Here is a 16,631-nt window from a genome sequence, read left to right on the forward strand (position 1 = left end):
ACAAATCTTGGCCCCACTCCCACAGTCCGCTTTGGAGCTAGAGTCTTGGTCCACTCCATACCTCCCAGAGTTTCTTTGATTCGGAGTGACCCCTGCCCAGCTCATAAAATTTTACGAGGCCATGCACCTCCTTTTTGTGTGGGCCTACCCCTCGAGTGCCTTTGGGCCCCATGGGTTAAGCAGGTGCCACGTCTGTATTCCCGCCTGCGGCTTCACCTTCGATAATAGTTGGGCCCTATGGATCTGTTCCTCGCTCTGGTCGCAAGCTGGCGACCATCCCACGAGTCCTTTCCAATGGTACTGGTTCGGGTGCCACCGCTCTCGTCATATCTGACTCTGATATGAAGCTGAAACTCCGGGGCCAACTGGACCAAGACCATCCAGATTGGAGATCGCACCCCCTTTTTCTTACCGGCCTTGTGAGGAATAAGATTGGTGTGGATCTGAAGATCCTTATGGGTATCCCGACCCCGTGGAAGAGCCCTTGACTGAGGATAACTGGTATGAGGAACTGGTGGATGCTAGTGGTCCTGACACTGGCCTAGTCTCTCCTCCGAGTGGGACCACAGAGGAAGAGGATTTCTTTGCCTTGGTGATGAGGAAGGCAGCTGAGGACCTTATGCTGCCCTCTGTGGCAGTCAGACTGTCTTGACAGAGGTACTTCAACCCTCAGTAGACCCCACAGAACCTCTTTTACCCATTAATGAAGCCCTCTTTGATGTCTTGCTTGTGGCCTGGGCCAAGCCCTGCACAGGCGCGTCTGTGCACCGGACGATTGCCCGCTGCTATCTCCCTGCTCTCAGGGAATCCAGCTTTTCTCACCCAGCACCCCAACCTGTTGAGCGTATGGTCGTACAGGCCTCCACGTCCAAGGTTAACCCTGCAGGGGAAACAGCCACACACCGCGGCTGTTTCCACGAATACTCTTAACCACGCATGCATTACAACCCATGAGTGGTTACCACACATACCTTTACAGCGAATTGAGATGTAAAGGTATATATGGTAAAGGTTTGTGTGTGACGGCTAAACACCGTTACCTGCCACTAGCTACACTGGTGCCGACTTGGTGCTGCACTGGTGGTGCACTCATGAGGTGGTGCTGTGCTGATGCTGTGTTCTGGTTGTTCCCAGGTGGGGCTGTGCCAATGCTGAGGTGTTGGAGTCATGCTGAGGTGGTGGTGCTGCGCTGGTGCTGAAGTGGGGCTGCGCTGGTGCTGAAGTGGGGCTGCGCTGGTGCTGAAGTGGGGCTGCGCTGGTGCGGAGGTGGGCGCTGCACAGGTGGTGGTGCACTCAAGAGGTGGTGCTGGGATGGTGCTGAGGAGATGCTGCACTGGTGCCGAGATAGTGCTGTGGTGGCGCTGCACTGATGCTGTGATGGCGCTTTTAAGAAACTGGCACTGTATATACTATACCAAAATGAGGTATAGTGTGCACAGTTCAGTGGAACCCCAAAGGTAGGCAGATGTAAAAGTAGATGCTACCAACTCTCCATTTGTGGCGAGCAGTAAGGCTTTATTATTATATTTGGGTTTGTAAAGCGCACAGATACCCAGGGGTTTCCCGGCGCTGACAGAGGAAAAGAAGCAGGGAGACAAAGATGGAAGAAGGATTAAGCAGAGAAAAGCCAGGTTTTTAGGCTCTTCCTGAATTTCATGTAGCAAGTTTCAAAGCGCAAAGAAATGGGGAGTGTGTTCCAGAGTGATGGCGCCAGATAGGAAAAGGAGCGACCACCAACTCTGGTGCGTTTGAAACGAGGCACGGAGAAGGTGCCAAGAGAGGAGGATCTGAGGGTACGCACAGGACCAAAACGGAAAGGTAGGGGGGGGGGGGGGGGGGGAGTTGCCTGTTTTAATCCGGTGCATATAGCAGAGAGCTTTGAATTTTGCTCTTGATTCAATGCGCAGCCAGTGAAGGCTGCGCAGGGAAACGGTAGTAGAGGCAGTTCTGGGCAAATTGCAGAGCAGGCGAGCTGCCATGTTTTGCACCACCTGTAATTTACGTGTTACTTCCTTGTTAGCCCCAAGGAGGAGCACGTTACCGTAGTCTAACCTGGAGGTTACTAAAGCCTGGACCACAGTTCTTAGGGTATCTGGCGGCAGCATCCATGCTATTTTTCTCAGCCATCGCATGATATTAGTACAGGTGGCTGAGACTTTCACAACATGCTGCTTCATGGACAATTAGTTGTCAAATGTAACTCCCAGGTTACGAGCCTTGGTGGATGGAACCGGCAGGGGACCCATTTGCTGAGGCCAATACTTAGGGCCCCAGAGAGAGGTGTCAGGACCGAATAGAAGAAGTTCGGTTTTGTCGCCGTTTAGTTTTAGTTTATTGGTCTGCATCCAGTTGGCAATATTAATGAGCCCAGATCGGAGAGATGAAGTAGGGGCGTGTTTATTAGAAGAGAGAGAAAAAATGATTTGGGTGTCGTCCGCATATGAAAATATAGAGAGACCAGATTGTTCTGCCAGAGAGGCGAGAGGACTGACATAAATATTGAAAAAAAGGGGGCTCAAGATAGAGCCCTGGGGTACACCGTGTGGGGACGGGAGAACGGTGGAGGCAGAAGTGGGGAAAAAGACCTGAAAAGTGCGTGCGGACAGAAAACTGGCGATCCAGGCTAGAGCAATGCCATGGATACCAGCGGCCTTTAGGGTGGAGAGGAGGATGTCATGGGAGACGGTGTCGAACGCAGCGCTTAAGTCCAACAGGATAAGCGCCACCGTCTCTCCTCTGTCCACCTGTTGTCTGATAGCCTCTGTGACACCTAAGAGGGTGGATTCGGTGGAGAATCCAGCCCTAAAACCAGACTGGCATGGGTGTAGGAATTTGGTGACCTCAATGTGAGAGGAGAGGCAGAGGTTAATGTGTTTTTCTAATACCTTGGACAGACAAGGGAGTAGAGATATGGGTCGGAAATTGTAAGGGTTATTGGGATCGGCGTTGGTTTTTTTGAGAAGGGGGACCACCATGGCGTGTTTCCAAACTGCAGGAACGGTGGCTTCCGACAAAGATGCGTTCAGGAGGGCTAAGATGGGTAAAAGAGCGGGAATGTCAAGGGTGCTTAAAATTTGAGGAGGCATGGCATCAAGTGGGGAGCCAGATTTGATTTTAGCCATGAGTTTAAAAAAGAGTTCCAGAGAGATCGAATCCCATTTGTCAATAGAAGTGTGAGGTACAAGGGTAGTAGTATCCTGAGAGAAGGTGGTTTCAGGATCTGTACTGGGAGGGTTGTCTAATGCTCGTGGGGAGGTATCAAAACCGGCATAGATGCGGTCTATTTTCTCCATGAAAAATTCAGCAAGTGTATTGCATTGGACTGTGTCCAAACAGGGGGCTTTTGGCAAGTTTGATTGTCCAGAAAGTTCTTGGACTGCTCTAAAAAGAGCCTTTGGGCGGTTTTGGGCTGATAGAATAGAGGTGTTTACATAGTTTGCCCTGGCAGATTTGCACACGGCAGACGGTAGTGTTAAGCATTTGTTGTACACAATCAGCAAATGATGTCACACACTCAAAGACTGAACTCAGACCAATTGGATTTGTATAAAACTATTATTTAGTTGTATTTATTTCCTAGAACCAAGCAACCCTGGTACAATTAAGTTTATATGATACTTTTCGAGGCAGGTTGAATAATACAAGCAAGCTGAATGAAAATTAGTTTGTTACAGGATTTGTAAATGATTTCAATACAGTGGAAATTACTATTAGATTACTTTGAATTACTTTGCAGATTACTTTCTGGATTACTTTTTCTACTCCGTGTGATACACCTAGAAATGACACTGGGGCATGTCCTAGAGAAAAGGTAAGTAAGCAATTTTTAGTTCTTTGCAGTTTTTCAAAGTTCCTTACAAAACCAACTCCGCACTTAAAACATTTTTCAAGGAAAAACTGTCCATGTATTCCTATTGAGAGAAATGAAGTTATTGGTTAACAGGTAAGTACTTTGTTGTGGGAGTTGGTATTCTGGGGTTAGAATCAGGATACCCCTAGGGTCAAAGATGCACTTTCAAAACACCCTCATCGGCACTAGTGCGGCCGGGTGCAGAGTCCTGAGGCCCAATGTTATCCAATGGAGGATAGGGGGCCTCTGGGTGGTGGCTGCTCATAAGCAGGCCACATGGTTGTCGGAGCAAAGCTCATGGGGTTTAACTCTGGGCAAAGGGGGATCCGAAGTAGCACCCAAAGTACACCCGCAGGGGCGGGTGGGTGCAAGGTGCTGTTTGGCATCGGGTGCCCGGTTGTTTTCAATGGGGATTTGCCGGTTTGGGTTTTGAGCTCCAGGCTCTGTCCAGGAAGACTTCCGGCAGGAACCAACAGCTGGGCAAGTAAGTTGGAGGGCTCAGGGACGTAGGTGCACCTCAGGTTCTTTTCTCCAGGACGCAGGGCAGCTGGATGCTGGGGTGTCTTTTGAGGTCTGATTTCACCTTACCGGGCCACTCGCGGTTGGGGGGTGGGGGGTGGGGGGGGGGAGGGGGTCTCCGTGCAGTGGCTGCAGGCGATATCGGGGAGTCCTGGAGGAGTCAACCCACGATGGACTTGGACTCTGGAGCGCTGGGGGACCTCACTGGGACTGGTGGGCCACTCAGACTCGGCCCGTAGGCGTCGGGTGCAGTGGTGGTTCAAGGCGTCTGGTTTGTTTGTCCTCAGCAGACTGAGTCTTCCTTGGCTATTTCTTTTGAACAGAGCCGCTGTTTACAGGAGATCCAGTATTTGTTGAAGGCAGTCAGTCCTGCCAGGGGTTCTGGAGGTTGCTGGCTGCAGGACAAGGCGACATTTGGCGCAGGATCTCTGGAGACTACAAACGGGCCGTTAGGGCTGGGGCCACATCAGTTCTTCTCTGCAGACTCCTCTGCTGGGTGTCTTCTTTCGTCCTTCTTCTTAGGTTGCGGGAATCTGTCTACTTGGCTCAGGGCTGCCCTCTAAATACTGTATTTAGGGGCCTCGAGGTCAGTAGCCAATAGGCTACTGACCAGAGGGCTTTAATCTGTGGGGCGCGACCCCCAGTGGGGCCGTGGAGTCATGGAAGGGGGAGCGCATTCCCCAGCTTTGTCTGCACACACGGATATCCTGGCGTATGTGTCCTCTGTGACCATCAGCAGTGTCTTTGAATCTTGTCGTGTCAGCACGCATACGGGACAGGGAATCCGTTCTAACATTCTTTTACTGGACCTTTCTTATCCCTTCCTTAAAAATTATTTTTCTTCACGTCTTTCCTTCCTACAGCTGCCTGGGTCAGTGTGAAATATCTGTACACTGTCCATGCCTTGAGTACTAGGTTCCCCGGCCCTTGAGACGGAAGTGTAGATGTCCAACCAAGCGAGGGGGCGCTTTCAATGGTGTAGTGCCTGCAAGCTTGTTTATGAACGTGGGGGTTCACCCCTGACCCTCATGTTTACATGCATAAATTACTCACAGGTGACACCTCCACATCTGTAACTTAGGCATTTTGGCTTTGTGGACTCATATTTCGACGTGTGACCCGAGGCTTTTTTTTCACACTTATGGTACCTTGGGAGTCGAAACAACGTGGTGGTGTTGTCAGACTCCGGTATCCTCTGGCCTGGCAATGTCAAGTGTGGACTAATTTTGCAAGTGGTGTGGGTTGGGCAAGCTTGATGTCATGTTTATTTTTCGTTTATGAATATAGAGGACTGAACCTCACTACATCTTGGCTGTGGAATACAACAGCTGTGAAACAGGGCAAAGATGCCCTCTGAGTGCATTTTACATTAAATCCCACACTGCATCAATGTGAGTTTAATGTGCTGAGAAGTTTGATACCAAAATTCTCAGTTTTAAGTGTAGCCATTATGGTACTGTGGAGTTCGTAATGACAAACTCCCAGCTCCATATACTCCTAATGGCAGCACTGCACTTAAAATGTCTAAGAATGGACTTAGAATCTGTAGGGGTACAGGGTTCATGTTCCTGTACCCTCACCACTGGTATAGTGCACCCAGCTAGAGCGGTGACTGACCTATGCCAGGGCAATGGTTTGTAGGCATGGCACACAGAGATGTGTACCATGTCGACTTTTCACTTTGTTATGCACGAAAACACGCAGCCTGCAAAGGCAGTGTATAAGGACCTCTAAGGGTGGAACAATAAGTGCTGCAGACCTTAGAGGCCTTCTCTGGTCACGGTACCTGGGGTACCATATACCAGGGGCTGACCTGTGGCCAGAGATGCAAATTGGGTTTAGGCTTCAATGCAGTTTTAGGGAAAGCACACAGGCCCCGGGTATCTGATTAGCAGGAGCCCAGGTCGCACTCAGTCAAAGCACATCAGCAATTCAGCGAAATGTTGGGGCAACCATGCAGAAAGAGGGAACTTTTTTCACTCAAGCCAATTAATCATACACCATTTTAAGGGTCAGAGCACATGCGCTGGGTCCTGTTTAGCAGGTCTCAGGGTATTTGAGTCGTTGCACCAGCTCCTAGTAGTAAAAATGGGGGCAAAAAGTCATGGTAAACAGTTAAAAAGCCTGTTTCCTTACGGATATGTTTATCATTCGCGACCATGCGTAGGTGCCCTCTGCGTCTCCTGATGATCAAAGCAGTCGACGTGATGGCCATTGTATCAGCAGGGAGGGTTAGTGAACTACAGGCGCTTTCTGTACACCCTCCATACGCCAACTTCTTTCCAGATAAACTAGTTCTCTGCACCCGTGCCTCTTTTCTCCTGAAAGTGGTGACACCCTTCCATGTCAACCAAGGCATCACGCTGCCGACATTCTTCGCTCTGCCCCACCCTTCTAAAGAGGAGAGATTACATTGCCTGGACCCAAAAAGAGCGTTGGATTTCTACATTCACCAGAGAACACTGGGTGGCTGACCAACTTTGTTTGATTCGCCGGGGCAAAGAATGGAAAGCAGTCCCGAAACAGACCACCTCCAGATGGATTGTGCTCTTCATTAAGATCTGCCACGCTTTGCCAAGAAGCAGCTCCCTGAGGGTTTAGGAGCTCACTCCACTAGAGCCAAAGTGGAGAACCTGCACTGGACAACTGTCAGGCTGCTAAATGGGCATCTCTGCACATTTTTACCAACATTACTGTTTGGACAGTCCAGTCAATTGTCCTCCAAGACATTTTGGTCTAAACCTGTTTGCAGACCCTCCTCCTGGGAGGTATTTCTGGAGTATCTATTCTAAGGTAAGGAATCTGCTGTGCGAAGTCTCTATCAGATGAACAAGTTACTTGCTTTTGGTAGCGCCATATCTGGTAGAGACTCTATCTAGCTGCATGTTCCTTACCTATTCTCCCAACTTCCCAGCTTCTGCTGTGGCTCTGTGCCTCTAGCACAGAAATGTCAGGAAAAGAAACTGTCAGTGCGCTGGGATTGTGTCTATATCTGTACCATGTATGTCATATATAGCACAGTTGCAACCGCTGACGCAGAGCCGATTGACGTCTCTTACCTGCATTCAGACGTACTGCTCAAGATTTTCCGTATCCAGTCTGATACCTAGGGAATATTCTATGGTAAGGAATCTGTGGCTTAACAGTCTCTACCAGATTAGGCATGATCGAAGGAAAGTAACTTGTTCATCACTCATTAAATGTATACTTGCCTTTGACCCTGTACAGCAATCTGCTGCCTTTCGGCTAGGTTTGCACTGTACAACTACCACATGTATATATGCAGGTTAACAAACTGGTACAACAGTGGCCACTTGTTCAGGATTTTTATGCAGATGTGTTTCTGGTGCCCATTTGCCCCCCACAAGCTAGATCTTAAATGGAGTGTCCCTAGCTTCCTTTTAGTGTTGTATCTAGGTGAATGGTTAGAGGAGATAAGTAGGATAGGTGCCTTGTGTGATGGATGGTTAATGTAAGCTCTGGTGGCTCAATAAACTATCTGCAGCAGTGATCTATGTTTGCATCCTTGGCCCCATGTTTGAATTCTGGCTGGTCTGTCAGCCTTTCATCCTTCTGAGGTTGATATGAATATATTTGTTGGGTAACAGTAAACATCTGTTTCGAGGCATATGAGCTGTAGATCACACACTTGTGCATAGATCGCCATCTGGTGTTGGGCCCGGATGTTTGCACTTTGTTGTTGTCCTGGAAAGTCTTTGGACGTCACGGGATAGGTGGCTCCTCCTTTGGACAATAGTGCGCCTGGGAACCGACTCGATCGTCAGATTCTTTTTTTCCGCCATCGGGCTCGGATGCGTTTATTGTGCTCCAGTTCGGTGCGGTTACCGATCCAACTTTCGACGCGCAATGCTTCGCCCTTTTCTCTTATATTGTCTTGATCGCGTTTCCTACTTGACGCGCATCTCTACAATTTCGACGTCTTCCATTCCGGTCGTCGAAGAAGGCCTTCGGGTCTACCTACGCCATTAGACCTGGCTCATGGAAAGGACTCCTTTTAAAAAGTGTTCTCAATGTGGATACAAGTTTCCACACACAGATCTGCATGAGGTGTGTAACCTCTGCCTTTCACTGGAACACGAGGCCAGAGACTGCCCAGCTTGTGCCTCTTTCCACTCCAAGAAAACTTTCCAGGATCGCCGAGCTCGAAGAAGCATGGCTCGATCGTCGGCATCCATTCCCGACGACATCTTTCAGGAGGGCGTCTATGTACCAGAGCGGGAAGGCAAAAGCAAACCACCTCATACAAGAGGGTAAACTTATAACAAACACCTCCATTCGTTGCGCTCTAGATGTGGCAGACACCGCCTCCCGAGCCATCAACACAAGTGTCCTTTTACGTAGACATGCATGGCTACACATTTCAGGGGTTCAAAATACCATACTTAACCAACCATTTGATCAAGAACATCTAATTGTCCCCGCTGTGCATTCATCATTAGAAAAGATGAAAAAAGACACCGACACGGCTAAATCAATAGGAGCCTTGCAGTCTCAAGCTCCCAGACGTTCATCTCGTCGCTCCTCTTATAAGGGCACCTCCAGAGGATATTCCTCTGACAACTCCTCCACGTCCTACAAAAGTCCCACCCAAATAACCTTTACCAGAGGTTATCATAGAGGACGCTACAGAGGCAATAATAATAGACAGAGGCAAAACTAACAATACTCTCTCTGCCTCCACCCCCACCCCCACCCAGTGACTTCCCTCCACTTCCCCCGGTCCATTCCACTCCGGTCGGGGGAAGACTGCTACAATTCCTACCTGTCCGGAACAACATCACTTCCGACAGGTGGATGAGACAAATAATTCAAACCAGTTACTGTCTAGAACTCACCTCTACCTCCCAAACATACCTTCCAGACACCGCCCTATGTCAACAGAATATTTATCGCTTCTAAAACAAGAGGTGCTTTCCCTCCTACAAAAACATGCAATAGAACCAGTTCCCCTGCATCAGCAAAACACGGGCGTTTACTCCCTGTACTTCCTCATTCCAGAGAAGGACGGAACCCCGAGACCCATCCTGGACCTCAGACCCCTAAACCTTTACATACAATCAGACCATTTTCACATGGTCACACTTCAACAAGTCCTTCCTCTGTTCACACAAGGCGATTTCCTTCCCACCCTAGATCTCAAGGACGCCTACTTCCATATTCCCATTAACCCCGCTCACAAGAAATATCTCCGATTTGTAGTGGACGGCCAGCATTACCAATTTAATGATCTCCCATTCGGAGTCACCACAGCACCCAGAGTCTTCACAAAATGTCTAGCAGTAGTTGCAGCTCACCTAAGACAACAAATTCATGTCTTCCCATACTTAGACCACTGGCTCATAAATGCCATGTCATAGAGCCAGTGTGTAAATCACACACACTCCACAATCCAACTACTTCACGACTTAGGATTCACCATAAACCTCACAAAGTCTCACCTACAACCGTCCCACATCCAACAGTATCGCGGTGCCACAATAAACACCTCAAAAGGCCTTGCATATCCCAGTCCACCCAGGATAGCAAGCATATAGTCTTGTTACAAAATTCCAACCACAACACTCGCTTCCAGCTAGAGTGTTCATGCAGCTCATAGGGATGATGGCCTCTTGCATATTCATAGTACCTCATGCCAGACTCCACATGCGTCCCCTACAGGAATGCTTAGCACGTCAGTGGAACCAGACTCAAGGTCAGCTGACAGATCTGGTGTTGGTGGACGGCCGCACGCATTGCTCTCTGCAGTGGTGGAACACACACACACCTTTCCGAAGGGCGACCGTTGATCATGCCGGTTCCACAGATTGTACTAACAGCAGACGCATCGCTCACCGGCTGGGGAGCTCATCTATTACATCATACTATGCAAGGCAAATGGACACGTCAGCAAAAATTACTCCACATCAATCACCTGGAGTTACTAGCAATATTTCTGGCATTAAAATCATTCCAGAAACAAATATCAGACAAAGCTGTCCTTGTCCGCACCGACAATATAACCGCAATGTACAATATACAAAAACAAGGCGGGACACAGTCCCTACAGCTCTCTCAATTAGCGCAGAGCATATGGAGGTGGGGTATTCCTCAAAACATTTATCTCCAAGCCCAACACGTTCCAGGAGTCCAAAACAGCATAGCGGATCTGTTAAGTCGTCAGACACAACAGATTCACGAGTGGGAACTTCATCCACAAGTTCTTCAACCGTTTTTCCAAATGTGGGGGCAGGCAGAGAAAGATCTCTTTGCCACACATTACAACACAAAATGCCCAAGGTTTGCCGCCAGATATCCACACCGATTGTCCAAAGGCAATGCGATATGGATGAATTGGTCAGGCAGATTTGCCTACGCTTTTCCGCCTCTCCCACTCATTCCATTGGTGGTGCGCAAACTGCAGCAACACTCCCTGACACTTATTCTAGTTGCTCCAACATGGGTCCCACACCAAAAACTACACCTCTCCCCCACGCCTCTTAACACAGAACCGTGGAGAGATCAGACACCCGGACCAAGCACAGCTCAACCTAGCAATCTGGCTCCTGAAGTCTTAGAATTTGGTTACCGTAACCTACCCCCTGACTGTATGAATGTTATCAAAGAGGCTAGACCCCCCCTGCCCCCCCACCACTAGAGCCTGCTATGCAGCCAAGTCGAAAATATTTGTAATATACTGCAATAACAGCATCAATCCTTTAGATGTGTCTATTCAACACATCATATGTTACCCACTACATCTTCAAAGGTGTAATCTAGCATACACATCTAATAGGTTACACCTCGCTACCAAAGCAGCTTACTTACAAAATAGACAACACTTGTCATTATTCAGGGTACCTGCCATTAAAGCATTTATGGTAGGCCTTAATAGAATCATTCCTCCTAGGGTACCACCCTCACCAGTGTGGAATTTAAACATTGTCCTCAAGACTAATGGGCCCTCCATTAGAACCTCTGCATAAATGCGAGGTACAATTTCTTACATGGAAAGTCGCTTTCCTTGTGGCCATTACTTCTCTTAGAAGAGTCAGCGAGCTACAAGCACTAACTATTCAAGAACCATTTTTAAAACTCCATCATAACAAAGTGGTTCTCAGGACAAATCCCAAATTCCTTCCTAAAGTTCTCTCCTTTTCATCTTAATCAGTATGTTGAGTTGCCAATATTCTTCTCGCAACCACAAACAGTCGCAGAAAGAGCTCTTGAAAAGAGCACTCCTTTATTATATTGACTGAACAAAACCTTTTCGCAAAACAAAACAACTTTTTGTATCCTTCTCAAGTTCAAGTTCAAGTTCAAAAATGCTTTATTTGGCATGTTTAAACAGCCACATAGCAAACATGAAATAACATACAACATCATACAATAAAACTTTAAAATAACAAGATATAGGCCAGTTACATAGATAGGTACAAAATAGAAATAATTGATATATTGACCCCAAAAGTTGTTTAGGTTACCATCCACCGTATAAAGTGCCAGTGCATGATGGGATGAACAATATAAAACAGATAAAATTATTCCAGTAGACTTTAAATTTATATGACCAAAGAACAAACATGGCAGTAAGGGTACAGAAAAGAAATACCAAGTGAAGTGCAAATCACGATTCTGGACATGTGCAAAAAGTCGCTTGTATTGCTCACTCGCTAAAGTGACAATGCAACTTATGGAAGGCCAAGAGAATTACATGATAATAGATTTCCTGGCACACATACATTTCAAAATATAAGTAGCTGTATAAAAACATATATCTGCACTCTCCAGATTAAACAGTAACTGCATTGCACTCTTTGTAGTCCGGACATTGTATTTTAAAAAGATAGGTTTTAAAAAGTGACGTCTTAAAAATACATAAAATTTACAAAAAAGCATAAAATGGCAACAACTCTGTTTGGATGAATCATCACATGGGCATAAAATATTACTATGCTGCCTGGTGATAGGAAAGGACACAAGATGGTGTACTATTCCAAGCCTTAAGCGGGTAAGAACAAAGCGATGAGATCTTCTTGTGACTTCGGTCAGATATGGCTGAAAACCTTCGTTTAAATTATTTTCACCATAGAAGACATAAGTACACTGGTTAAGACGGACAGAATCTCTAGATTGTCTTGTATAACGTAAAAAAGACACTTTGAGATCTAATTTAGATATACTGGCAGCTTCCTCGGGAATTAAAAAGGGATCTTGATTAAAAAGGAGCTTAAACCAGTAATAGATATGTCTGAGCCAAGGTATATACAGACAATAGTCCAGCCTTAGACAATCTCTGATTACTCTTTGTGTTAATATGGTTTCGGTTTTAGACCAGATGGAACGCCATAAAGTCAGGGGGCGAAGGGCTGCAAGATCTTCGATATAGTCTAGCCCCACCTCTCTGTGAATTAATTCCGTGGAAGCTGATGCGGGGGTACACAGTAGACGTCTCAAAAATGAGTTCTCATCGAGTTGGATATGATTACCACAAAGGGTACGGTGCCCCCATACTCCAGCACCATATAAAGCGGAAGAAATACATCTGGCTTTATAAATCGAAATCATATCGTTAATTCTACTATTCCCAAGCTTGGAGGCAAATCTAACCACTCCATTAATGTTCTTTACCATTTTAAGGCGCACATTATCACATTCGTTATCCCATTTCCCATCACCAGAAAATGTGACACCGAGGTAGCAAAAACTGGTCACGGATTGAATTTTATTCTCGTCCAGGAAAAACGTCTTTTTAGCACCTTTCTTGCTCCCACAAGTCATTACATAAGTTTTTTCTTTGTTAATTAACAATTTCCTATCATCAATAAACCTACAGAAGCAGTTAATTAAACGTTGAAGGCCTATTTGAGTACGTGACAAGAGGACGGCGTCGTCCGCATATAACAATATTGGAATGGGGTCGCCATCTACTCGGGGGGCATCGGCAGGGACTTGCCTAAGAATTGAATCAATTTGATTGACAAATAAAGAAAAAAGCAATGGGGCCAGAACACAGCCCTGCCTGATGCCTCGAGTCACTCTAAAAAAGGGAGTAGATTCCCCGTCAGGTCCAAAACGAACTTTGCACGAGAGCCTTTCGTATAATCTGGCCAGAAAGTGCACAATATCTGCTGGGGCGCCCATTTCCAATAGTATTGGCCACAGAATAGAGTGTTCGACCAGATCGAAGGCACTACTGAGATCGGCAAAACATAAAAACAAATTCCCTTTTTTGACCGTGACATGTTTATTTATTATGAGGTCGAGGTTCAGACACTGCTCCATTGTACCCATTCCCCTCCTGAAGCCATACTGGACTGGTGATAAAATGGTATTTTCTTCTGCCCATATCTCCAGTCTATTAAGGAGTATCCTACTCAAAATTTTAATCGATGAGTCCAGGAGGGAGATAGGGCGATAATTTCGTGCCTCGGACCTAGAACCCTTCTTAAATAGGGGGACAATAATAGATTGTCCCCAGGTCAAAGGAAGTTTACCTTCAATAGCAGCATTAAAAATGCGAGTTAAAATGGGTGCCCAAAGATCCATCTCCTGTTTATATAGATCCACGGGGACAGCATCTGGACCCGGGGCTTTGCCCCCTTTACTTTTTGTCAGCCCCAGATAGACCTCGTCCAGACTAATGGATAAAGGTGACGATGGCCATACAGAGTTGTGATTATCTAACAAATCTAAAACCAACCTATCGGGATTAAAAATATTAGTAAAATGATCAATCCAATCATTGCAATTTACATGAGATGTTATTTCGGGAATGGTATCATTCTTAAGGAAAGGGCAATTGATTGTCTCCCAAAATAGAGCATTATTATTTGAGTTAGCAGCTAAATTTAATTTATCCCATAGCTCTTCCTGTATTTCTTTTTTACGGACTTTCAGGGAGGTCTTATAATTGAGTTGTTCAGCTTTAATAAGGGTATTATCCCTAGGTTTAATATCCAGAGCAGCTTTTAAACTCGACAAAGCCTGTATACAGTTATTGTCGAACCAGCCAACAGACCTGTTTTTTGGTGGCCTACTCCTCCCTGTCAATAGGCCAGCAATAACAGTATTAATTTGATGAAATTTGGAGAGCAATATGGCAGGTACTGTCTCATTACTTAGGCAGTAGTCAATTTCTGTTGCACATTTAATAATAACTTCTCCCAGAAGTTTAACAGGATTAATATTAGCCCACTTAATTCTTGGCCCATTTGGTCTCACTGCAACAATATCTCCAATAGAAGTGGTGGTATCTGGATGTACATTTCCCCACGTCAGTAAAGTTACAGAGATACTGTTATGGTCGCTTACTGCTTGCTCTGTTATCCATAAATCGGTATAAGCAGTATTGCAGGAGAGAAGTATGTGGTCAATGTTAGAGTGGGCGCCCCTGCCTGTAAAGGTTGGGCATTTAATATTGCCCTTTTTCAGGGAACAGTCAAGTAACTCTAGATCCAGTTTAGCTATCAAATTATTAAGGGAGTTTCCATAATCGTCATGAGGGAAATGGATATGTGGGGAGTCAGCATTATCACCTATTTCCCCCAGGAAGCCACAAATCCTTTGATCTACATATGGACAGGCCTGTATATTAAAATCTCCTGCCCACAGTAAAATCGATTGGTTCCTAGAACCGGCCAACAACTTATCTATTTCACAACCTATTTCATAGACAATGGGACCCCTACGTGCGTCGAAGGTGTTATTATAATAGTTAATAATAATTAGATCCTTGCCTACAACATGCTCCAGTCGTAAATACTGGGCATAAGAGGACACCTCGTGATAAGTATTAGGTTTGAACTGGGTTAATTTAGTTGAAACCATAATTAAGAGTCCAGCTTTAGCCCTTCCTGCTGTCGAGTTCACAGCTGATGCCCAATATGAAGTATAGCCTTCCACATGAATTGCCTCTTTATACCAAGTCTCTTGAAGGCATAGTATCCTTCTCACCGCCACATAAAGGCAATCCCATGTCAAAATCTGGCATTGCAAGGCGGATTGTAAAATGTATACAAATTTGCTATCACAAAGCAAAACGTACATTATCTATTCCCCCTAAAGCCCACTCTACCCGAAAGATAGGGGCTTCAATGGCTTTTTTAGGGAATATTCCCTTAGATGACATCCGCAGAGCAGCTACATGGTCTACACCGCACTCATTCACAAAACACTATTGTTTAGATGTGCAGGCAAAACACAAGCTAGTGTGGGCCAAGCTGTACTTAAAACACTATTTCAAACTACTGCAATAGACACTGATAATCGCCGCTAAGGAGGAGTACTGCTATGCAATCTATGCATAAGTGTGTGATCTACAGCTCATATGCCTCGAATGGAAAATGCTACTTACCAGTATGCAGCTGTTCTTGCCATGTAGAGCTGTAGATTCACACACGCCCACCCACCTCCCCGGCTACCTTTATCTGTTCCAGTATTATCTTATTTAGATACAACATACATGGGCATTTTTTCTGTTTCTTCCAAACTCCATCATTTCCCTTCTTGGCGAAAAAACTATCCGACGATGGAGTCGATGCCCATGCGCACTATTGTCCAAAGTAGGAGCCACCTATCCAGTGTCTTCCAGAGACTTTCCAGGACAACAACAAAGTGCAAACATCCGGGCCGAACACCAGATGGCGATCTACGCATAAGTGTGTGGATCTACAGCTCTACATGCCAAGAACAGATGCATACTGGTAAGTAGCATTTTCCTTCTCTGTCACTGGTGCCAAGAGACCACCTCTGGGTGAATGTGTGCTCTACAAGTACACATGTTAGTTATATTAGGGTATTTTAATCTAGTTTGGTCGGTAAAAGAGATGGGACATCAATATGAGGTACTCCCTTTTTTTTCACTACATCAGTCATTAGTGCTGTGGTAGAAGAGTGAAGAATGTTTTTTCTGATAAGGATTGCATTGCCATTCTCTAGCTAGGCTGCATAATAGTTGTGCAGTCTACTGTGAAGTAAGGCCGTAAATAATAAAACATTTAATGTTAATCCACCATAGCTGAACAAGCCACGTTTATAGTATCACTAAATAGAACGTGAATCTGAGCATTTTCTATCCTAGAGGTAAATTCTTGTGAATATGAGGGGGAATGTCTGAGTGAGACACTTAAAATAATCCAAGCCTGCAGTTGAGATATCAAGATGACATCTAATGATGAGCTTTTTGTGATGTTGAAGTAATTTCACACTTTGCCTTCCACTGTAGCTGAACGCATTGAACAATTTAGAATGCATATTGTCAGAC

At 45.9% G+C, this 16,631-nt stretch overlaps 1 protein-coding gene across 4 annotated transcripts in view; it reads left to right on the plus strand.

The window, feature by feature from the left end:
• The window catches only part of AGO2 (argonaute RISC catalytic component 2), a 524,350-nt gene that overhangs the window by 170,013 nt on the left and 337,706 nt on the right, over positions 1 to 16,631 (plus strand). The gene's annotated exons all lie outside the window — the stretch shown is intronic.

Source organism: Triturus cristatus, chromosome 5_1 (genome assembly GCF_964204655.1).
Source record: "Triturus cristatus chromosome 5_1, aTriCri1.1, whole genome shotgun sequence".
In the NCBI taxonomy this organism is placed as follows: Eukaryota; Metazoa; Chordata; class Amphibia; order Caudata; family Salamandridae; genus Triturus; species Triturus cristatus.